Here is a 23860-nt window from a genome sequence, read left to right as displayed (position 1 = left end):
ATAACACTCAAATCTCCCTCACTATGAACAAGCCAACAAAATAATTGGCCATCAGTAAACAATTTCCATAATCCCTTCACTGTTTATATTAATGTGCTTGACCTATATCCAGGAGATTTTTTTGAAGACTCTCCTATCAGCTATGTTGGCAGTTTCTAGGATCAAATTTAAAGGTACGCCTTTTGCTGTGGCCCTCTCCGATAACCATTTTCAACAATGAGAATACTCAGAGCACAAGAATGCAAGCCATGATCCCACTGGCCAAAAATCTTCCCTGTATAAAGATAAGTTTACCCTTGAAGTCAGAGGGCAGTCTTGCTGTCTACTCTCGCAATGCCTGCAGCATTGTGGTTCTTGATGACATGGGTATGGCAGCAACTTTTAAAAAAACCACACACACACACACACAGTCCGCATGCATTACCAGTACCTACTTGTCATAATGATATGATATCAATGCTAAATATTGCAAAAATTTGCTGGTAGCTCTCCTCCTCTCCCTTCCATTTATAAATTTGCACATTGTGTACAATGTAAACCTTAGTGTAAGATCCTGGCCCATTCTTCTGGACAAGGTATCTTCTGTAACTGTGAAAAATGCCTTCATGCTTCCCTAAACTAACCCTAATAATACAGATCCGAATACTTTAAGGTTCAGGAAGTGTCGTTGACAGATCTAAACTAAAAGCTAAGTGAGATTTACTATGGCATTATTTACTATGGGTAGTCCTATTTACCATGGTGTGCTTAGGTGACCTTGTTGACGCCTTTATACTGTCTCTGGTATATACCAAAACAGTGCAATACTTTTGTTAGAAATTTATTATGTTGTACAAAAAATGCTATAAAATTGGCTGTCATATAATAGACTTTGCCAAGAAAACAAAAGAAGGCACAAAATTAATACAAAATTAATGATTCAAACACAAAGATGAAATTTACCAAGCACTGGTAGTTTTCCACACTCTTTAGAATAGGGTAGTGGACAAAATTAATACTGTTTCATAATTTTGTCAATTTGGTTCATTTGTTCTCTTTAGTAAAAACTAATATGGTTTAAATAGTAGATATTATCTTGACCTGTCCCAGAAGATAACTTTCATGCGTAATATTCACTGCAAGTCTGCACAAAGGTGCAGTCAAAACATATTTACAAGTGATGTTTAAGAAAATTGCTCAATAATAGTATTATAATTAGTTAATAACACAGACCAAATTGGATTGCCAAGAATTAAGCAAGTTGGAGTGTCAGCAGGTCCATATCAGCTGGAAAGTTGCCTGCAAATTTCTTCTGACCTGTACTTTCACATATCATGTGATTGTTTCAATATATAGAGATGACTTTTTCATGTCAATGTCACAATCAGTTTAATTACAATTGCTCATTTAACACAGATCGAAAAGCTCGCCTTGCTGTGTATTCTACAGTCGGCAAACAAGTCTTTCAGAAATGTGTTGGGTGCTTTGTACGAAGAGAGCATTCGAAAAACTCGAGGCAGTTGACGTCATATTGCTGTCGGTGCAACTAGATCCAGCTCTCTATGTAGTTCACGGTCATTTGTCGTTCGAGTAATGGCGGCACAGCAAAGCTGAACTTCGCGTTTAAAATAACTGGTCTTCCCGTTGCAATTTCGATGTAAAATTTGGCGTGGTAAGTATTTATCACTTCTACTTTCCAACGCTGAAGAAAAAAAGGGATGCAAAATTTTGATTGTAGGAAGCAACCAGAGCTTAGCTAGATACATGTTGTTACGGTAGTCTGTATCTTGTCTGTATTTTTAAACCGTATTAACGAAACAGTGTTTTGTTGTGCATGGTAGGGGTAGGCTCTTTGTTTTGTATTGTTTTTTTAGTCCCTTCGTACAGTAAGGTATTAGAGTGATATGTCTCTAATATGTACGTAGAGTGAACTGTGATCAACATTAAGGTTTCTTCCACTTTAATGTTCTGTTGCTTGAACAGAGGATCGCAAAATAGTTCCCATCAGAAATTTCAGTCATCTCTAAGAGGACTTCCACAAGTGCGAAGCGTGCATTGACTAAACATCGCTATCTTACTCACCTGCGTTATAAGAGCATTCAAAGCCGTCTCCAAGGTAACTTTGGTTACACTTGCAGGAGTATGAACCCCTTGTGTTAGAACAGGTGGCGAACTCATGACAGTAGTTTCCCTGCTTTGAACATTCGTTTAAATCTAAAGGTAATGTTAAAGAAAGATTGCAAAATCAGTATACGTTACATTCAGTTCGTCATTTTCTTTGTTGTTCAGAAGTGCAAATACCACCGACAAGTGTGACAAGCGCAAAATCAAAGATTGCTGCAGAAGATAACTGCGTTCCGTGGCCTATGGTTTCAAGGCTATTTGAAGCCAAGAGATTCTAAGAGATAACAATTTATGGCATTTTTTGCCAACTTGAAAATTAATTATCTTTGAAAACTACGCGATTACACTCAATTGTCTTTTTGGATTCCAACAGCCCTTGCTAACCTTTATTTGAAAGCCTTTGTATTAGATGTTACCGCCCTTAAGAAAAAGACCCGAAATGCGTAGGACGCATGCCTAATGCCAAGAAAAGGTAGCGGCCTTAAAAGGGTTATTAGCGTGCATTAAGGGGCTTCACACTAGAGCTTGTAAGTATAATCTAAGTGCACTTGAAACCTACTTTGAGTGTGAAGGGGTAAAACCTGCCAACTTGAACTTTACTTAGTGACCATGGAAACTTTCGCAGTTCAAAGAAGCCGAAGTACGCCGCCAAGTATGGCCAACACCACACTTGAGAACGTACTTGACCAATAGGGAAAGGGAAACCAATTGAAAGCCACGTGCTGCGGTGCCAGGACAGATAAACATTTTGCCGTGAACTAAAATTAATTAAAAAAAAAAATCAAAATGGATGGTTGGAGATACGCCTCGCAGTTTGAGGACTCCATGGAACAGTCTTTTTTGTAAGTAAACATAAAAAAGAAGGAAAGCCGATTTAAACTTACGATCTTATTTGAATTTCATCTTTACGGACAGCCTGAACCATCGATTTTCAGTTCAGAAGATGTCGCCTGTTCTTTTGTTTTGTCGCCAAGTACTCGTAAACAATGAAGTACCTATTCATTTCCTGTAATGTTAAAACTCTCTGAGTTAAAATTAAAGACAAAATAAAGAGTAAACAACACAAAACGTTTTTCCGTTGTGAAGGCTTCATGATTTTCCGGCGAGCAGTCGCATTTCTGATTTTACCGCGAACGATGATTGACAGCTTGTGCTTCAAGTGTATCCTTTGTCACCAGGTGTGAAGCCAAGTTTTCTAAAGTGCGACTTGAGATTTTCAAGTGCACTTGAATCAAGCGCTTACTTGAAACTAACTTAGCTTGTAGTGTGAAGCCAACAATTGATTCAGAATTCGTCATTCGTGTTTTAATAACAATAAATGGAAATTTTCTCTTATTTTATTAACATGAGCCGTACAACAAACTTGTCCTAGGACAAGGTGGCCATTATGCACCATTTTTAATTCAATTAACATCAGCAGCCTACCTTTCTTACAAGTGTATTGATGGCAGTCACTGCACTTGACGTCATTCCATTTGTAGTTGTGCTCCACGCCAAGTGTGTGTACGCAGTCTTCTTCTTTAAAATTATTTGGTTGATTTTTAGCCCAAGCTGTGAAGTTTCCAGCTCCACGATCCGCCCAAGTGAAGCTACCCTCTGTGGAGATGTCATTCAATCCCAGCCAAGATTTTTCGCCATTATGACGATGCTGCAAAAACACGTTTTCTTCATTGTTGTTAATGTCAACAGGAACTGAGTTTACTTGACGGCATTTGTTCAGCGCTGTGGTCCAGTTTACGCATGTTTCACTTGTATAGTAACAAAATCCATTGAAATAGCTCCAGTCAGGATCACAGATGTCTGCAAACTCCGATATAACTATTAATAAGCGAAATGTTTATGGAATATTGTAATGATAAACGACTAAATGAACTAGTTTGTTCTCAGAATTATGATTAGTAAATTATTGACTAGATTGTTGAGTTTGAAATCTTCAAATTTTGTAAACTTAAATTAAATGTACAGAGCCGTTGTCTGAGAGAACCGGGCAGACGTCACGGATGGGGGTCGGCCGATTTCCTTCATTTTTTAGCTGTTTTCTACTTTCGATCAATGATGTTGAAAGGCAATATTTTTATATTCGAACACCTTATAGTTTACGAGATCCGACCACCCCCCCCCCCCCCCCCCAAAAAAAAATCGGCCGTTACGGACGAGAAATCCGCTAAAATTCAAATGCTTAACTTCGGTAACGCGTAGACAAATTACTCGCCACTCAAATTCTACCAACTTCGAGAATCTCTTATTTGGATAGTTTTTCTCTGATTCTAAGTCATCTTAAACTTTCTCGATGCGTTTATTACCTTCAGAGAGGAAAAATGATTTGCACGTGATAAAATTCAAAAGATAAACATGTGTGTTTATCAACTTTTCGTAAAATCGTTTTCTCAAAAAGGCGGCCGTTTATGGTAAAAGAAAATGGTTTTAAAAAATCATTATCATCCCCTTTACACGAATAACGAAACTGAAGTTTGGGATCTACAAAATCAGAAGCGCTTTCAACTATTATTTCACGTGCATTTTATCGCTAATATTGGACAAAATAACATGTCACGCACTTTGTCACGCACTTTTTGTTGACAAAAATTTTGGCAAATTTTAAGCTGACAAATTGATCGGATTGCCGAAATAAGAGCCTCAATTTGTATTTAGAACCTAAACTGGTCAATTAGTTCGCTTCTCAAATATAATTAACTGCTGATTTGTGGTGTGTCTTTTTTTCGATTCTTGTTAGAACGTATTAAGCGCCACATACACTGTACAGCTTTGGCAAGCATTATTTTTTCCAGAGTTTAGAGCGATAAAAATTCTTGGTTTGACAATGATTACCGAACCCTTAAAGAAAGCTCCTAGTTCGTGTCATTTTTTTGGGTCTAAAACTATGAGCATCTGAAATAACACTTTTATTAAATTATTTTCTAATTCAATTATTTTTTTTGAATACGTAGAACGCACTATTAAACAAATGGCTTGATCAACAATCAACGAAGGAAATTTCCTGTATTAGCTATAGTTTAGCAGACATTGATGCCTCAACTTATTTGTTAATATTTTCGAAATTTGCCTTTCGTAATCTTAAAATTTCGGACAGAAATCGTCAAAACATTTTCTCATCGGAATTCAACCATCATTAAGTACTGCGGGGAAATGTAATTAACAATATTTACAAATTGCGCACTTTACCGCACCTTCACGATCTCCAGAATGAGCTGTTCGTTTTTTAACGAAAATTCACCCTGTGGTGCCGCTCCGGGACAAAATAATCTCAGTAAATTCTTGCGATCATGATTTAGAAAGCCATCTTTCCTCGCTTGGTCTAAGTGGCGGAGCGCGAGATGATCAAACATCGCAAACAAGCGAAGCTGATGTCATTTTCAGCCGTGCCGGATTAATAGCTCCCAGTCGAAAACAGATGGATGAATTTACTGTTTGCCCCAGACATAGATACCTCCTGACCTATGGGTGGTCTGGTAGAAAGCGACTTACATGTTTTCATCCTAATCATCTGGGAAAGCGGTCCAAGGAGAAGATTGTTCGACGCATCAATCTGGAAATGTCAAGAAACATGAAAACCAACCAGTTCCAGTTGGAGCAGGTAAGAAAAAGTCATTCTTACTTCATTAATGATCATATTTTCGGCATGAGAAAAGTTTGAGTGGCCAGTCTTCGGTTAACTTAAACACAAATGTCTTCAGTTCTTTTCATTTGCCTTTTCTTTCCTTCATAAACAATTTTCGCCGCTAAGAGAGCAATGCTGATAACCTTGCAAATATGGCGATTCGTGCGATATTTGTTAAGACTTGAATGCGTTTGCTTATTACATCACTTAGTACCAGGAACTCATGAAAGTACTTACAAAAGGAAATGAAATACTCCAGGTCACTATCCTTTGATTCTTACTGATCCGGCGCAAGTCTTTTCATTTGGGTACTAAATTTTTTTATTCCTGGTTATTACATATAGGAATCATGTTACCGATTTCTGTAAGAGAAGCTTGAGAAATAGAAGTAAACATTTCAACTTTAAGAGTTTCGTGTACAAATACTTAAAAAATATCCCTAATTTCTGTGAAATGTTACCGCATTGTAAGATCGGTTTGGGCTTCCTGTGTCTCTAAGGGAGCGGGCTTTTGACGACGGTACCTCCTAATATATAGTGATTTTTGCAGTTTACGACTATGCGACAAAAGCAGATCTCAGTAGCAAGGTTTATTGGAATCCATAAAGAAACTGCGGGTAACAGCGGATTTTTCAGAGATAATTCGTAAGCAACGACTCTGAAAAGATTTATAGTACATATCAATACATGGCATTTTTTTTCTTTTTCAAATAGGAGCTAAATGATCTAAGAAAAACGCGTGGTTACCCCCCACTTTGCGGATTTCATTAGCCCTATCGGAGATCTGCTTTTCCTGGGGAGTCATAAACCGTGCGAAAATACTTTTGTATTGACAGACCTTATCTAGAAGGGGGAAAATCTGCCTGTGGCTCGGCGACTTATAACCTTAATATTTGTCGAAGCGCCGTGACATTGATGTTACCATGACAACCAATATTTTACAACCCGTTTTTCAAGAAGAATCCAAAATTCTATTTTCAACTGCAGAAAAATTAGTTTTGTCACTGTAACTTTTATATTTTTAGGTCATATTTAATAGTGTTTTAGTGCTTTTGATTACTTGTTCGATTTTGGTGTTTTCCTGACGTTTTGGGGAAATCCAGGGATGCAAAGTGGATCCAAAATGCCCACAATTTGGCAATATGACTAATTGCCGCGTAAGGTGACGTCTTCACTTGTCGTTGCGGACCTCAAAGTAAACATCTTAATACTCCAAGTGTCATTGTCATAGCTTTAATAGTCGCGGAGTTATGAAGGGAGGTGGGAACGGAATTCCGATTTAAATAGGATTTGTGCGACAAGCCCGAGTTTGGGTTTAGACTGACAAGCGCTTCAACTTTTTTAAAATACATGTAGACTAGAAATGATAAAAATTATGGTGAATGATACCAGGTTCCTGCAATTCGTTGAAGCTCTCTAAGGGGTTGTTGTGCTCATCTATTTTTATGCTTATAATTGTTGCGCGACTTCTTAAGGCGAAACAATGGAAGGTGACTTCTCGGGTAATCTTTCAAAGTACTTTTTGTAAAAAGCGATACATGGAATAGAGAAAATGAATCAAAAGCAATGCCTTTGTCTTCTCTACCCCACAACCATGTTGTATGTCCGAAGATTCAATCCCACTTGATTTTTTTTTCACTTTGTCGTTTTAGTTCTATGCACAAGTTGTAGGAAACGTCATTACCAGATAAGGCAAGAAAAACAATTCGCGTCAATTGAATTCGTAAGTATTCTTACTTTTGGCGTTTTTACGTCTCCATTTTAATTGATGTTCTCACAGAAATAATTATTATCAATTATAATCAGTAAAAATCAAATATACAAAAATCGTAATTTTTTTTATTGTTCAAGGATACTGAATTCAGCACTGCAATCATTCAGGACGAGCCATTGGTATCTATCATTTCGACTGATGAATCCCCCAAGGGACCAAGGGCCAGTTCTGCTTCACCATATGAAAGCGAGGTGAATATCTCCATGATTTCCATAAATGAAAATGACGCAGAAGTAAGCTTGTGGATTGACGAGAAAGAACATCAGCACGAGAAGAGAGATGCACTCAACCATACTGTTGCGCAACTTACTGACGGTCGTTACAGTCCTATTGCATCGACACTGAACACATCTTGGGATGACGTGTCAGTGACGCAGCAAAAATACTATCAACGGAAAGTGAAAGACGTTTTTCAAGCGGCGTTATCTGTTGTTGTTCCTGGACAAGAACAACAATTGTGGAATTGTGTCCGGGAAGAAACGGAGCTTGGAAATGTCAGTGACGAACCATCTGCGAAGAGAAAACGGATGGACACTGGTCTTGTGGATACACTTATTTCTGCCCATAACGACGCTGAAAACTGGCAAACTAAGCGCCAGATTCTTTCTCTTTTTGTGAATGACTTTAGCAAAACTGAACTTCAACAAATGATCCCAGGTCTATCAAAATGGCGTATTGACCAAGCCCGTCGTCACGCCATTGACGTAGGGGAAGGTCAGCCCCTCCCTGATAAACCCATTTTTCGCACACGCCTTGATCCTGTTAAGACTGATCATTTTATTGATTACATATCAAGGCCATGCTTTTTGCAAGACGTTGCCTACGGCACCCGAAAACTGAAACTAGACAGTGGTGGACATGCTGTAATACCCGCAGTGATAAGAACTCTTATACCGTCAAGGATTATTGCGCAGTATCAAACTTACTGCGAAGAAATCGGATTTCATCTCGCAAGCGAACGCACGCTCTTCAGGATTCTTGAAGTCTGCTCGGCGTCCATGCAGAAGTCCTTGCATGGGCTGGACTACATTATTACGGAGGGCGTTCAAGCATTTGAATCTCTTGACGACATTGCCAGTACCTTAAGAACCACGCAAGGAGTGAGTTCAAATTGGGAGAAAGACACCAAGCAACAACTGTTAGATGCAAAGAGATACCTTAAAGCTGACTTCAGGTTACACGTGAGAAGGGATGAGAGGTGCGCAGACCACTGTACTGTGTATGCACTGAGTTCTACCACTGATCTCTCAATTAAGGGCATGTGCAGTCATGTTCATGACATTCGCTGTGACGCCTGTCGTGGAATTGAGACAGTGATTAAAGCCATTGGCACCAAATTGGATGGTGCGTCCAGTCCAAATGACGATATTGTAACTAGCCAAAAGCTCCAATTTGAGCATAGTAAAGCAAAAGAGGCAATTGACGCATGGAAGGCGCATAACTTACGTGCTGTCAATCAAGATTTGGCCAAACAAGATGTGCTCAGTAAGCTCAACGGTAATAACTGCCTCATTGTCATGGACTGGGCAATGAAATTCTTACCTCTCAGGTACAGAGAGCAAATGAGGGATTTTTTCGGCAAGAGGGGTAAGAGCTGGCATGTAAGTTGCGTAATTGAGAAACAGGAGGAGGCCTTTTCAGTGCAGTGTTTTGTTCATTTATTTGAACTTTGCAAGCAAGATTGGTTTGCTGTCGCTTCAATAATAGAAAGTCTTCTAGAGATTCTCAAAAGGGAGCAACCATTCATTTCAGAAGTGTATCTCCGCTCAGATAATGGTGCCTGTTATCACAATGCGCCCTTGCTGTTTGCCCTTCCAGCCATTGGTTTAAGGACAGGAATACATATCCGAAGATACGACTTTTCAGAACCACAAGCAGGGAAAGACATATGTGACCGAAAGATAGCGCCAATGAAGGCTCACATCAGACGATACGTTAACGAGAAACACGATGTGCTAACTGCCGCCGATATGAAGGAAGCGCTAGAGTCCCATGGAGGCATCGGAGGGTGCAGAGCAGCTGTGGCAGCCGTAAACTTGGCAAACGAAACAGGTGGGACTAACAAACTCAAACGAATAAGCAAGCTCAACAACTTTGAGTTTACGGAAGCTGGAATTAGGGTATGGTGTGCTTATCAAGTAGGACCCGGACGTTTAGTGTCGTATGAAGGAATCATTCTGCAAGGGAAAACTGGAATGACCTTACTGCAGCAATTTGGCCCGATTCCCCAGACCAGAAGCGTCGTTGCAAAACCACATTGTGAACCACGAGCCTCTAAAAATCAGGTGTTTTATTGTGATACACCAGGCTGTGTGCTTACGTTTGGAAGCGAGAACGACGCCCAGGCTCATATGGACACTGGAGAACATACGCTTGTTTTAGAACGCGAATCAGCTTACGACTCTGTCAGAAGAAAGTGGGCTCAGCATGTCACCGAAGTAGTTTCAAGGACAGTTGAACCATCTACATCAACCCTACTGCCTGGTGTATATCCTTCTTCTTGCGATGATGATGCAGTTCCTTTACAGGGATGGGCATTAAAAGGTCAGAAAACTGCAACTAAAACCTCTGAGAACGTAAAAGCTTTTTTGATAGCCAAATTCAATGAAGGTTTGCGCAGTGGTCAAAAGGCTAATCCGGCTGATGTTTCAAAAGAGATGCAAGAAGCCAGGGACTCGAAGAGACTCCCACGGTTTTCATCTGAGGAATTGAAAACAACACGGCAAATAAGCAGCTTTTTCTCAAGATTGTCTGCAGTGCAGAAAAGCAGTGACAAGGTTGCCGTTGCAGTCGATGACGATGAGATTCTAGATGATGATGACTTCAGAAGCTTGGAAGATCACTGTGTGGCAAAGAACCTAAGGGAGGAAGTGTACGACACAGTAGATTTCCAACACCCACTGTCATTTGAAGGCCGCAATATTTGTCTGATGGCAAAGGATAAAAAACTGAAAAAGCTCAAAGTTTCTGAACTGAAAGACATCTGTGCAAAGTTTGTACTGCCAACGGAAGGGAATCAGCAAAGAAAAATTACTTTCATCGACGCGATAGAAGATTTAGTAAATTGCTGTTCTTGTAGCAGTGTGTAAGATACCCACCATTGCATGGATAGTTTCCACAGTAGATCAGCCTAGACGACGCGGTGGTACCATCTCGGTCATGTATTTTTAAGGACAAGTACTGGAAAGGATTATTTAAAAAAGGAATGGTCAAACTGGGTAACACATGTCGTAAAAAGTAAAATCAAAAGGCAACTTCACAGACCCTGTTTTATTATGAGAAACCAGATGTTTGCATGTAAGGTTTGGGGGGATGTGAGGTGAGGGAATGACACAACGCATGAAGATGGTGTGTAAAAGTAGACACGAGTGACCACAATTGAGAATGCATCACAATGTGGTACTGACGTCTTCATGACGTCATTTTTATCAAATAGTCACTAGTTAACTTAAATGGACCATTTCTTAAATAGGTAAATTCGACACTAAAGACTTAAGACGAGAGAGGGGAGGGTGCGGATGGGGGAGCTAATTTACGGCTTCCCGTCTAACTCTAATTCCACCTCCTTCCCCCTTGTTTATGACTTTTTTTCTTGCGAAGTTTAGGACTTTAAAATATTAAAATAGAGTGATTTGCATAGATTTGTTGTTGTGCTCTCAGTGACTACAAGTGAAAAAAAAATGGCATTAAAAAATTTTAATTTGTGTCATAAATAAATATTCCCACCATGAGAGCGTAAACGGCAGGGTACCAGGCTGAGTCTCGAGAGACCACGAGAAAAAAATTCCTCTAAAAAAAAGGGGGTGGCCAGTGGGTGGAGGCGGGAAAGGAAAGGGAGGAAAAGTAGGAATCTCAAGGTGCAGGGAGTCGGGAGAAATAGGAAAAATTACAAAACACTGCCTTATAAGTTGCAGTCTATAAATCACAAAGTTGCAAAGTCAACAAAGTGTGTGTGTGTGGGGGGGGGGGGGGGGGGGAGGGGCTACTGAGTAGCGGGAAGCGATAAATTCAGTTCCCCCCCCCCCCCCCCCCGTCCTCTATCCGCACTCCCTTTCCACTCTTGGAAATGTCTTTAGTGTCAATTTTGCCTATTCAAGTCTCCAGAAACGGTCCATTTGCGGCATAAAAATGACTATTTGATAAAAACGACCCAATGGAGAAGTCAGTGTAATATTTTGAAGCATCCTCAGTCGTGTTCAGCTGTTGTCCCTTGAAGTCACTCGAGGTTAGTCGTGGCCATTCCTGGGAACTTGTGTGTACTTTCAGACACGACCTTTTTTCTAAGAATTATTTCGTAAGAGCTGTACAGGCTTATCGAGATCATTTCACATTCCGGTATGCACAATTTCAGTATAATGTGAAAGGACACACGTATGTTTTTCAAACAAAGAACTGAGACGAGACCTCGATAACTAGGCAATCCTCATATGAATACGTGGTTACAAGCTAAGTAGGATCTCCAGTAGAGGTTCTCTACAGAAGCTTTACCTTAATGGTTCACTTATTCAGTACCGGTGGTCCTTGGTCACTTTGGTCACAATTATGACTGGAAAACGTCACGTTTTAATGAAATCTAGTCGCATGCTTGAGAGCAAATGAAATCCGAGCCGCTGAAAGCTTATGCCTCTTGAACCAGTGTTTTATTCAGAGGTTTAGCAAGATTTAAAAGAGCAACGCGATGGAAAATCCGAGAAGATAAACAGTCATAGCGTTTTACATTAAGGCATATCTATCAAACAAATGTAATGTACAATTGTCCAAGTGTAGAATTTGAAGATTAACTGTGCGTGACAATGTGCGTGACATGTTATTTTGTCAATATTACGGGTAAATCGTACTTGAAATCAAGGTTGAAGGCGCTTCTGATTTTGTAGATCCCAAACTTCAGTTTCGTTATTCGTGTAAAGGAGATGATAATGATTTTTTAGAACCATTGCCTTTTACCATAAACGGCCGCCTTTTTGAGAAAACGGTTATACGAAAAGTCAATAAACACACATGTTTATCTTTTGAATTTTATCACGTGCAAATCATTTTTCCTTTCTGAAGGTAACAAACGCATCGAGAAAGTTTGAGATGACTTAGAATCAGAGAAAAACTATCCAGATAAGAGATTCTCGAAGTTGGTAGAATTTGAGTGGCGAGTAATTTGTCTACGCGTTACCGAAGTTAAGCATTTGAATTTTAGCGGATTTCTCGTCCGTAACGGCCGATTTTTGGGGGGGTGGTCGGATCTCGTAAACTATAAGGTGTTTGAATATAAAAATATTGCCTTTCAACATCACTGATCGAAAGTAAAAAACAGCTTAAAAATGAAGGAAATCGGCCGACCCCCATCCGTGACGTCTGCCCGGTTCTCTCAGACAACGGCTCTACAATAGCTAACAGATGGATACTTCGGTATTTTTGAAAAGTAGTTCAGTAGTTCAATCAATTTCAAAATGACGGGATTTTAAGGGTCATGAAGATGCATTCTTCGCTTATAAAACTACTTATTTACCAGCTATCCATTATTTACTGACCTGTGAGGACCGCATAACTCACTGACAGCGGATCATATCTGGTTTCGTATAATTCCTTGACACAAGCTCTGAATCCGGAGCAATTCATGTTCTGTAAAAGAAAAGTTAGCTTAATGCTCACTGGCTGCATTTGCTCCACTTTTGCCACTGGATAACGCATCTATTCACAAAAAATTCACAAACACTTACTTTCGTTACAGAAGTACGTGCGTAATTTCCACACCAAGACTAGCAACCTATGGTGCTATATTATTAAAAAAGGACGAGAAAACCAGTTTGATTTAACTTCTTTGACACATCTCATATTACCAGTTTCTTTAGCTGCTACGGTATTGATAGAGGTCCAAAGGATCAAAGTTGAATTTTTATCACTTCGAGCATCAGTGACAGGTATGCCTACCAACGCCCTTTTCTTAGGGCCTTGTTTTTAAGTGGATTCAAATCAGGTTATTTTGAATTTCGAAAGGAAAATATGCGTTAAAATGGTACAAAATACTTCCAAAAATTTTTATTGCATTGCGTCTCTACAACTTTCTCTTAAAGCATTGCAATGGAAGTTTCCCTTCAGGAATATTGAAGACAAAGTTTTACCTCGATCCAGGCCGTCATGCCGTTGTGGACAGGAGCCGAGTTTCCACTTGCCCTCGTGCTGTGATTAGCAGATATTAAAATCGTTGGTGTTGAGTTGTAAGCTCTTGTAAATGAAACGAACTAAAAGAGAAACAAATCGTATTACTTCTAGTTCCATTATTCAAGCCAATATTATAAGTTCTTTACACTTTCGGTGCATATTTCCTCTCATCCTTACAAAACACCAACTTATAACATTTTTGATTTGCATTTTGAGCTTTCTTTAATTAACCTCTTGATTTTGTAAGACATAACGCTACTTTATTCTTATCCTCACCTTTAAAGAAGATAAGATTATTTTCTTGGTGTTTTCCTAACATATTTTACCATATTAGCTCAGTGTTTGTCCAGGAAGCACATTATTTGCTACAGAAGAAACACGCGTAAATATAACCTGGAACTGTCAGGCTTCCTGTAGACGCAATTTTACAAAAAGGTCAGGATTTTGCGCCATAGGATTGGCGGATATGACACAGAAATCCATGGAACTAAAAATTCATGTACATGCATATACTACGTTGCAGGAATGTCTATGGTTGCGGAGTATTCCACACGAATCGATATGTGTAAATGAAATGAACCAAGGATCCATATGTGCGCTTTTAAAAGTCTATATTCTAAAATATGGGACATAAATGATGTAGCTCATGATTCTCGGCTGATGTACAAAACTATATGAGTCTATTCATATATACTGCACCACAAGATTCCCTCGCGCACTTCGTCTACAGAACTATTCAGCATTACCTTGCAATTGGTTTACTTGAATGCCCTGCTTTTCTTACCTCGCAGCAAGCATTGTTGTTTTCGTCTGTTGGAGGGTAAGTATTTGGAAAATCGATTACCCCGTGCTCGTTAAACAATGCCTTGTGAAGTTTGGCGAACGCGAGCCAGTTCTGTTAAATAAAATAAACAGCCATAATTTGCAACACCTATAAATTTATTAACAAAACCTCTGGTAAACTTGAGTTTTAAGCCTACAGCTGTAGAGGGAAATGAGATCTTCCTTTAAATTAATGAGCTTTCTGCCTTTGATTTAAAAACCTCCTTGCGGTACACTCTTTACCTTAAGCTCCGTTCAGCATTTTTGTGCCGAGAGTTCTAGCAAAAGCTTGTTGTGTGAATTACAAGGGACTAGGGAGATAAAACGCCTTGCACCCCTTCTTGTCTTTTCTTAATCCTTGTTTTACAATAACTATCAAAATTCCCACTCAACCCTATTTTTGAGCATGACAGATTATTTTGAAACGACCTGCAAGCAGAAATCGGAAGTAAAACCATAAAACAATTGCACTCTTGGAAAAGGAGACTTGATAATGTTCCGTAAAAATCAGAGATTGCTTTAGCTTTGGTCCTTTTAGATTTAACTTTAAATTCGTCACACTATTGATACCAAAAACTAAATAGACCTAATATTTAAACAACACTCAAAATTTCTATTTAATATGATTTTGCATTTTGTATAATTTTTGGGCAAATCCGAGAGATTTTTGCATGGCAAAAATAAGTTCCCGCGAAGCACAGGATTGCTCATGTTATCACAAATTAGTTTAATCAATACATTCTAAAATTACCAAAATATTCCCACTGCCTTGTAGAAGTAGTTTATTATGCACATACCACAATGATATCTTCATGCTTGCCATCGAAATTTTGCATTTCCCGAAGACAGGCCTTAAAAGAACTCTTTGTAGAATCCTCGACCCAAATGAGAGCGGCATCATACTCCTTACCAAGCCTCAGGTGTTCTGAGGTCACGAGAACTACGGGCGCCTCAGAAAACTTGTCCTGCAATATTAGAAACAGAAAAATATTTAGGGAAACTAGTTTGCAGTTGTTAATTGAGCAAGCAATTGCTTCATTGTGACTTCTCAACGATAGTTTCGAGGCGAATGTTTTTGAATCGAGCGGCACATTTTCTGAGATTCAAGGAGGAGATCAGTGAGAGCAAATTTTAGGCTCAGACCACTGACTAAGCATTCATATCACTGGATATACTGTGGCATAAGTTGTGCTTTTTTGCAATCATTTAGGAGGCAACACACGACCTTTGTTTATATCTTTTATCAGTCGGTAAAACACGACGAAAAGAAAGATCTTTGAAATAAAAAAGTTTCAAATCTTACCTTTGGAAAAGTTACATCTGCACAGTTTGTCCCAGACCACCACTTTTGCAACTGGACCTTTCCCGTTAATCCATCCCTCGGTGCCCCTTGATAGGCAAGCCAATCTATGGTAGCAAACGGATTAACAGTTTCCTGTTTCCGTCCTGTTTGCATCACGCAAACAGTGAAATTGTTGCTGTTAATTTTTTCTGTCCACGAGGTGACAGCTTCATGGACGGTGATGGCTTCGTTGAGCTTCATGTGATTGACAGTGACTTGGACATGAACCTGTTTGTCTGGATAGAAGCGGTATGGTGGGAATGCGATTGTTTTGCAGCTGGAATCGGACCATTTTGGAACATGGAGGAGTTCTACTCGGCCTCGAACAATCGGAAAACCTATTAAAGAGTTAAAAGAAAGTAAAAAGAATAGTTACTCTACTGTTGAACTGCACTTTACTTTGCGTTTTGATATTCCCTGCAGAGTCACGTTTTGGTGTTATAACGGACACCCTGGCAGCAAAATGTGGTAAATGTATAGGCAAGCGTGTGCAATAGGGACGTGTGAGTTTCCAGTGCTATTTGCACTTAGTATCAATCTATTAGTGTTCTATCACGAATGCCGTTCTCTGATTGGCTACGCTACTCGCTATCTATTCTGTGATAGATAGTGAGTAGCGGTTTTCAACAAAATGGCGGCCGCTTCGTCGCGTTTTCGAAGTGTCTGCGATGAGGAAATAGATAATTTTCTTGTTTAGTTTTGAACGACTAGTAGATTTATACTAAAACAATTAGATTATTCGCTCTCGATTTCTATGCGTGATAGTTGATTCGGGCTTCGCCCTCATCAACTATCACGCGATAGAAATCTCGAGCTCATAATCTAATTGTTAAATATAACGTTAGTCATTATGTTAACTTCTGGCTGAAAAAGCCAAATGTAATTTCTAATTGTCCAGGGATGTTTCTGGAGGGAGATGCCACACAGGCTGTCAAACAGTAATCCTGCGATAGAAAAAGTATTCCCTGCAGACGGGCCTATCTATGACAACTGCAGGAGGAGAACGACAGGTATCCCACAATCCTTTGCATTGTCCGGTTTCATAAAAATGGCGGATTTCCTTCGAAACGTGGCAGATTTTGGCTGTTTTCGACGTGCATGTTTTCAGAGGTAAAGCGTTGTTCTGAGGTAAGTGAACCTTTTACAACAACCTTACGATCTCTTTGACTAGTCAGAATGTTTTCTATAGGAATTAATAGTTCCGAAAAGGTTTTTTGCTTTGATTTGGATAACAATGTTGACATTTATCCGTAACGATCGCTTCAATGAGGTCCATAAATTAATCCACAATAATTCTCTTTCTGCTTGAACGATTTATACATACTATTAAAATTTCAAAACATCAAAGTTAGTTGGACTTACTTGACCCATAGTGACCCTTAGTGACCCACGATTTTTGCATTTCTGAACCGTCGAAAATGGTCCAAACCGCCGATTTCCGATCTCACATAATAACAAACATGGCGATTCTGCGTTTAATGTAGATTGAACTTTCAATGTGTTTTTGTTTGTTTATTGCGCTTTTTTAGCGAACTATGAGTGAAGTTATCGTTTTAGTTTGTTTCACAGAACTCCTAATAAGAAACTTTTGTGTGTTATTTTTTAGGTTTATCATGGAAAATTCGCCAGACAAAGATTTGAGTGCCAAACGCACTCATGTACCCTCGGGTACGACAACATCCAAGCCTAAGAAAAAGCGAGTTCGTAATACATCGTCGCCGGCCACACGTAAAACATTATTTTCAAGCAAGTGTGCATCACCAGTGACATCAGATAAGCATTCATCCAAAAGCCTAAACCGAAAGGTGAGTGACAAATTAAAATTTATGTTGTTTATACCACTGTCCCGTTTCATTGAAAGCAATGAATATTTTCCATAGGTGGCCAAACATATTCTTACAAAGGCAAAATGTTCCATTGTGAGCCCCTTACGGAAGTCACCGGTGAAAAGACACAAGTGGACATATGAAGAAGAGAGGGCTCTCGTGGAGTTTATTGTAATTGGTAGAACAGACCCAAAGTATGAAGAGATAGTTAAAGTGAGAATGACCTTCTTTTAGAGACATTAGTGATTTTTGGGCAGATGCAGCTTCCCATATCAAGACAAGTACATCAGCGAATGTTCTTCTCACAAGTATGTTCCTTATTCAAAATTTCAAAATGTTCATTATGTAAAAGCTGTACAAACTACCATTGTATTAGTAATAAAGATAGTTTCAGCTGCAATCATTTTCCAAATGAGTATTATCGTTCCTTTTCAATTGGCTTACACTTTACGCATAAAGATGAGTAAAGATTGATACGTTCATCAAAATTGAACTTACCATTTTAGATGATAAATTTTGGGTACCACCTCACTCTAAAACTTTAATTTCCCCCCTCCACTAAACTAATGAACCAACTTAAGGAATCTTAATCTAGCTGAGTATTTTCTTTTTGCTTTCGGAGACCCTGAAATGGTGCCTTATGCACACTCTGATTAGCTATTCAATCTCCAAAATTAGTGTTCTTTTCTATTCACCCTTGAGCAAAACTAGCTTTTCAAATTGAATTTGAAGCCAAATTTCAAACCGTGACAACATTTTTGTATTATGTTAAGATATGGCAGGTGGGTAAAAATACTCTGGTTACTTCTTTCTCATACACCAGGGTCAGAGCGGAGTATGTACCTATTTTAAAAGCAAGTTTGAGACCTTGGAGGCAGCAGAGGAAGCCTACAACCTCACACAGCCTCAGTGGTTGTTTGCAGGAGCTGACCTTGGCGCCACAACCAAGGCAGGCTAAGAGGAGCACTCCAGACCAGCAGACACCTGAAGCAGTACCTCCAAATGAGATTCCTTGTTTAAATGTGCCATCAGATTTGAAAGATGCCATATTCCAGGGTCTGGCAGGAGGTGTCTCTAATTTGTCACAATTTATCAAGAAACTGATCTGCCTCTCAGACATCACAGACATAGCTGACATTGCTAATACATAGTGTGGCTCATGTAATCAGGCCATAATTTGGCTCCTCACTTTGTGCATAGAACCAGTAACTCAGAAAAATTAGATTGAGAAGGGACTAGGAAAAACAGTTTAGGACATCAAAATATGTAAATGTCAAGTAAAATAACCAACATTAAATTGTTAGATTAAAACAATATTTATTTTCCTTTCATGGTATGGAAATAAGGAAATTTATTTAAAGTGTAATGGCACATCAGAAAGTCATGTAGTATATTATTTAATATACCCTGTGAACATAAATGTTCCTACTGTTACATGTTTAATGGCATATGTGGTATATTCATACATGACTGTAATTTTCACCAGATACTACTGACAGCTGTTATAACCTGGAGATTATTACAGCCAAGCATGGTGCAATCTATAGTGCTGATGTGGGAATCCAATGTTAAAAATAAAAATAAACATTCAAAAATTGTCTAGAGTCTCAGTCTTGATCAAAGTAAATAAAGGGTCCCATACTTCCTGAACATTTTTTTTAGAATTCTTCATGTGTGACTGCGACCACATCTGAGTGCCTCTTATGAGAGGTGTCTACTTATGGGAGGTTATGTGCCTACATGTGACTTAGGAGAGGCGGCTGCCAAGAGGAGGTCTGTTAGCGAAGATTTGACTGCATCAGTATTCAGACAGGGTATTCAGTCAAACCTCCTGTAATGCATGCCTTCTGTAGGAGTATGACCCTTTTAAGCGGCCACTCGAGGTTCCACACGAACACTACATTATTAAATCAAACCTCCACAAGGTATGCCTCTAGTAAGCAGACACTTGGCTTCTGCTGAAATAAAACAGACAGTGATATGTGGCCCTCATGGGGTCTGTAGGCAGGAGGGTCAAGTCATTCAACTGTGCATTTATTGTACATAATTGGTACATAATTATTTAGAGGAAAAAAACCATAAATTTGGGGATGAGATATAGCGAACTGACTTTAAATCCTTGTTTTCATACCAATTTTTCCACCATCTGGTTGATCCCTTATCTGACTATTAATCCGGGTTGCTGTTATAATGATTCTGAGGGCTGTCCCTTTCCCATTGCCCCTTTTTTACAACACTGACAGATGCATAAAAATTAAATTTACTTTGCCAGGGAATACATTCCCTCTTAATATATTACAACGACAAACTTTTAATTTCCTTCCCTTAATTGCTTTCCTTATCTTGGGAATTTTGTTTACACCACAGTAGCCTATTATGTGCCAGCCATAATCAAAATAGACATCAAATTTGATGGCATTTTTGTTTTCTATATTATTATATATTATATTATATTCCGCTTGGCCCAGTCACTTAGCTCGATTAACTTGCTATTTCTAAGTGGCTGTGCCCTCTTCCTTAGTAATTTTTCTTTCTTGAATTTATGTAACACTGTTTAATTTCTGGGCACGAATAATAAAGATTGTTGTTGTTGTTATTTGGTTCGAATTCCACCCGTACGGGAACTGCTTGAAATTGCCGCAGTTGCATTCTGCTTGAGCGAGGGTCAACAGGATGACAAAATACATTTATCACATTAGCCTCCTGAATGGTCGAAGCCTGCACCACAGCCGCAGAACAATTTCGACGCAAACTTTCAAAATCCCAAATCAAAGCTCCAGTTGATCCCTGAGTTTTGTCCTGAGGATTTACAAACTGTAGAAAAATCAGAAAAAGCGCTTTTCAATGCACTGTTTCATCCACACCAAAATAGCCTATATTTATTTACACATCTGCATAAAAACCAAGGGAACAAAAGCCGACACGTATACACAAATTTTCATTCATCTCGGGGTTTACAAATGAATTCGTTTTTGATACTCCGCATAAAAATGATAAAATTACGGTAATGTCGCAACTGCAATTGATTCGAATGAGGACAGGACTCCATAAACTGTCGAACAGCTCATTGACAGGCCGATCTTCGATGAATTTCGGAACCAAAGAGAACCCTCGTTTCGACATGCTCTCGACGTAACTCCAGAGAATTTCCTTGCAACAAAGTACAGCACAGGAGAAGCCTTTCAGGTGAACACGCAGTGTATGTAGATCAGCCTTGTTATCCGCCAAGCAGAGCATTTTACAACGAAGCACGTTTCCAATGAAGCTGCGATTTGTGACAGAAACTTGCCCTATCGTACCATAGAGAGACTGATGACGTCACATGAAATGTTGCTAATATAGTTGTAAACGCAAAGGATTGTGGGATACCTGTCGTTCTCCTCCTGTGACAACTGCATTCAGTTTAGGCGAAATGGTATGCTATGTTGCAGTGGAGAGGGATAGGGTGGCGGATTTTGGGTAATAGCAAGTTGTCGCTACGACATAGTAAATAACAGTAGGACAAAGAAGACAGTTGTACTATTGTGTGTGGTCTAATGATGAGTTTCAATGTAAGCTACATTAGTCTATCTCTCTTACCTTCACAACTTCCTGGATGGTACACAAGGTTATTTTCCAGTCCTCTACAGTAACTTAACTCATGCCAGCATTTGTTGTCGTATGTTGTTCCATTCGCAGTACACACTGGATCCTGATAAGAGGGACATTGTTCAAAACACTCACAGCGAGCGTCATGCGCAGTGTACGTCTTGCACACTCCAAACCGTGGGCAATGCACGTTAAGACAGGGATTGAGATCTGTGACAACAAAAATATTGTTAATTTATCTTAATTAGTAATTTCCTTGACGAGTGGTGTAAATAAATGGGTTTATTGTAAAATGGTTCAAAAATAACTTCATTTTACTTGACCATGAATCAAGAAACCTATTTTCTACGCTGCAAAGTTTTACGGACAAAATCTTACATTCTTATTCAATTCTACTAATGCTTGGCGAAAAATGAGACTTTACATTTCTCTGAAAACCCTAAAAACTGATTCAAATTAGAGAAAAAAAAGGAAAACCAACCTCCAATAACAGCATATGTTACTGTTAAAGGGTCGTGACCGCTTCCTGATCCCAGTAAGTCTTGAACACAAATCTTCATACTCTTAAGGCCAACTTTCTGCATAGCAAAAAAAAAAAGAAAAACGTTTGTGATGAGGTTTGATGTCATTACAACTCGTGTCCTTGGTAAATATTGGCGATATTTCCCCAGCAATTCTTTTCATGTCTCATTCGATCGCAACTAAAAAAGAGCGGGAGAAATAAAACTGCGGAAATTTGAATGAGCGCTAACACCAATAGTTGGAGATGGGGAATGGAAACTACACTTTTTGTACACCCATTTTGAGGATGTTAATTCTCTACTACTCAAGAAACAAAAATTTCCATTTTGTCAGGCTCATAAAACGTGTTCAATGGGATTTTTAAAAGTGACAGCTGTCATTTTTACTCATTTTACAGGGTGTAGTTTGCAATCTTGTGTGCCTACCTCACAGACTATGCGAAAAACGGAAATATAGTCCGTTCTGCTTAATCTTTTCACTGGAATGTTGCCAAACCGTAAAAAAAGGTGCTAATTTCAGGGTCGAAATTGTCTTCTTGTCAATTTATGGGCCTTTTCGTGAAATGTGAGCGAAACTAATTTTTAACGGGATGCTGTCAAACTGTGAAACGGCTATTACTGCATAGACATAGTCTTCTTGCTAGTATTGGGGACTTTTTATAACATTTTGGGTAAGCTTGCGTTTTCCTGACCTTAAGGCAGAGAAGTTGGACGGAGAAGATCATTTCTTTACTAGCGTAGACGTTTTTTGCGATTATAGAAAAAAAAAATCGTTTAAACGAATATGCAGCGATTAAGTTTATGTAAAAAAAATAGTAAAAAACGCTCCCGCCATTAATGGAGCCAAAAGTGATATCATACCTCTACCAAGGCCGTGATGATGTTGTTTTCAGGAGGAACGAAGCTTTTTGTTTGGCGGTCATATTGGTGGTGAACGGAAACAAGGACCACTGGTGACGCGTACAACGTGGTATTGAAAGGCATGTGCTGTAAAATTATACAACAAGCAAGCAAATAAATAAAGAGATAAGTATTGATGATGTTCCTTAGTATGGAAATATCAACTTATATTTACAAAGAGGCATTTTACCAATCAGTGTCACCTGGAAACTCGGTAAAATGGAGAATAGAGGCATCAATGAAAGATTTTAACGACAGTTCCACTGATTATAAAACAGAGATGCTGCATGAGCATGTATAGAGGGTTTGGATCAAAGGCTATTAATTAGAAAAGAAAGAAGGCTGACTGAGTGTGATGACTCACCTGACAAAATCCGTAGTTGTCTTCAGCTGCAGGTTTGCCCTTGTTTGAGAAAACCATTTCTCCGGTGAAGGTAAAATTAAGATCAGATCCATTTCCGAGGAAAGCAAACCAATCCTATAAACCAGAAAAATCAGATCCACTCAGACTGTGTGTGATGACTCACCTGGTTAAATCCGTAGTTGTCTTCAGCTGCAGGTTTGCCCTTGTTTGAGAAAACCATTTCTCCAATGAAGGTAAAATAAGATCAGATCCATTTCCGAGGAAAGCAAACCAATCCTATAGACCAGAAAAAATCAGATCCGTTTCCAAGCAACGCAAACCAATCCCATAAAACAGGAAAGGTTCGGCTGGTGCGTGCTTTGATCATCAGTGAAAAATGGATAATGACTGACGTGCAACCCAATTTGGTTGCAGGTAGTGAGCGTGCAGCATGTCAAACAACGCTCTGCACGGTAGACGCACGACATGAAACGGGACAAGGAGATGCGAAACTCATCCTATTTCACCGGGCACGAAACTCGGCGCTGGTCTCATTCAGTACTTTGAGTCTTGCGCTTTGTTGATGCCTAGAAGTTAGACAAATTTAACTGGAGAAATTTCCTCCGAATAATTTCTTTCAAATTGAGGGAACGGTATAGCCTTCGAAATGATCCCGACCCCGAAATGATCCCCAACCCTGAAATGATCCCCAATTTGACCCCGAAATGATCTCGGCCCCAAAATGATCCCTATTTTTCTTCTTGTTGACCCCGAAATGATCCCCAAGGAATTATGGAATGGTGATTAAACATGTGATTGCGTTTTTGTTCTTTGTTGAAATGCTGCAATCCTGTCATTTCTTTTTATTCT

The 23860-nt window shown here is 39.2% G+C and overlaps 1 long non-coding RNA gene and 1 pseudogene across 2 annotated transcripts in view; one reads left to right on the top strand and one right to left on the bottom strand.

Moving 5' to 3' along the window:
• LOC146452129 (uncharacterized) overlaps nucleotides 1-23860 on the bottom strand; it is a 44448-nt pseudogene that overhangs the window by 4979 nt on the left and 15609 nt on the right. Inside the window, exons 5-15 of the transcript XR_014859823.1 lie at nucleotides 23012-23125; nucleotides 22609-22734; nucleotides 21708-21804; nucleotides 21218-21436; nucleotides 15774-16150; nucleotides 15268-15435; nucleotides 14433-14543; nucleotides 13609-13728; nucleotides 13018-13108; nucleotides 3529-3903; nucleotides 2062-2193 (exon numbers count right to left, since the gene is read on the bottom strand). The product of XR_014859823.1 is annotated as an uncharacterized LOC146452129 (transcript). The remainder of the gene's footprint in view (nucleotides 1-2061; nucleotides 2194-3528; nucleotides 3904-13017; nucleotides 13109-13608; nucleotides 13729-14432; nucleotides 14544-15267; nucleotides 15436-15773; nucleotides 16151-21217; nucleotides 21437-21707; nucleotides 21805-22608; nucleotides 22735-23011; nucleotides 23126-23860) is intronic.
• On the top strand, nucleotides 16856-17820 carry LOC146452130 (uncharacterized). Its single transcript, XR_014859830.1, has 3 exons — nucleotides 16856-16940; nucleotides 17419-17617; nucleotides 17693-17820. It is a non-coding gene; the product is annotated as an uncharacterized LOC146452130 (long non-coding RNA).

This window comes from Pavona decussata, unplaced genomic scaffold (assembly GCF_977016875.1).
Source record: "Pavona decussata unplaced genomic scaffold, jaPavDecu1.1 SCAFFOLD_380, whole genome shotgun sequence".
NCBI classification, from domain to species: domain Eukaryota; kingdom Metazoa; phylum Cnidaria; class Anthozoa; order Scleractinia; family Agariciidae; genus Pavona; species Pavona decussata.
The sequence above is the reverse complement of the archived record's forward strand: the minus strand, read 5'-3'. Positions and strand labels throughout refer to the sequence as shown.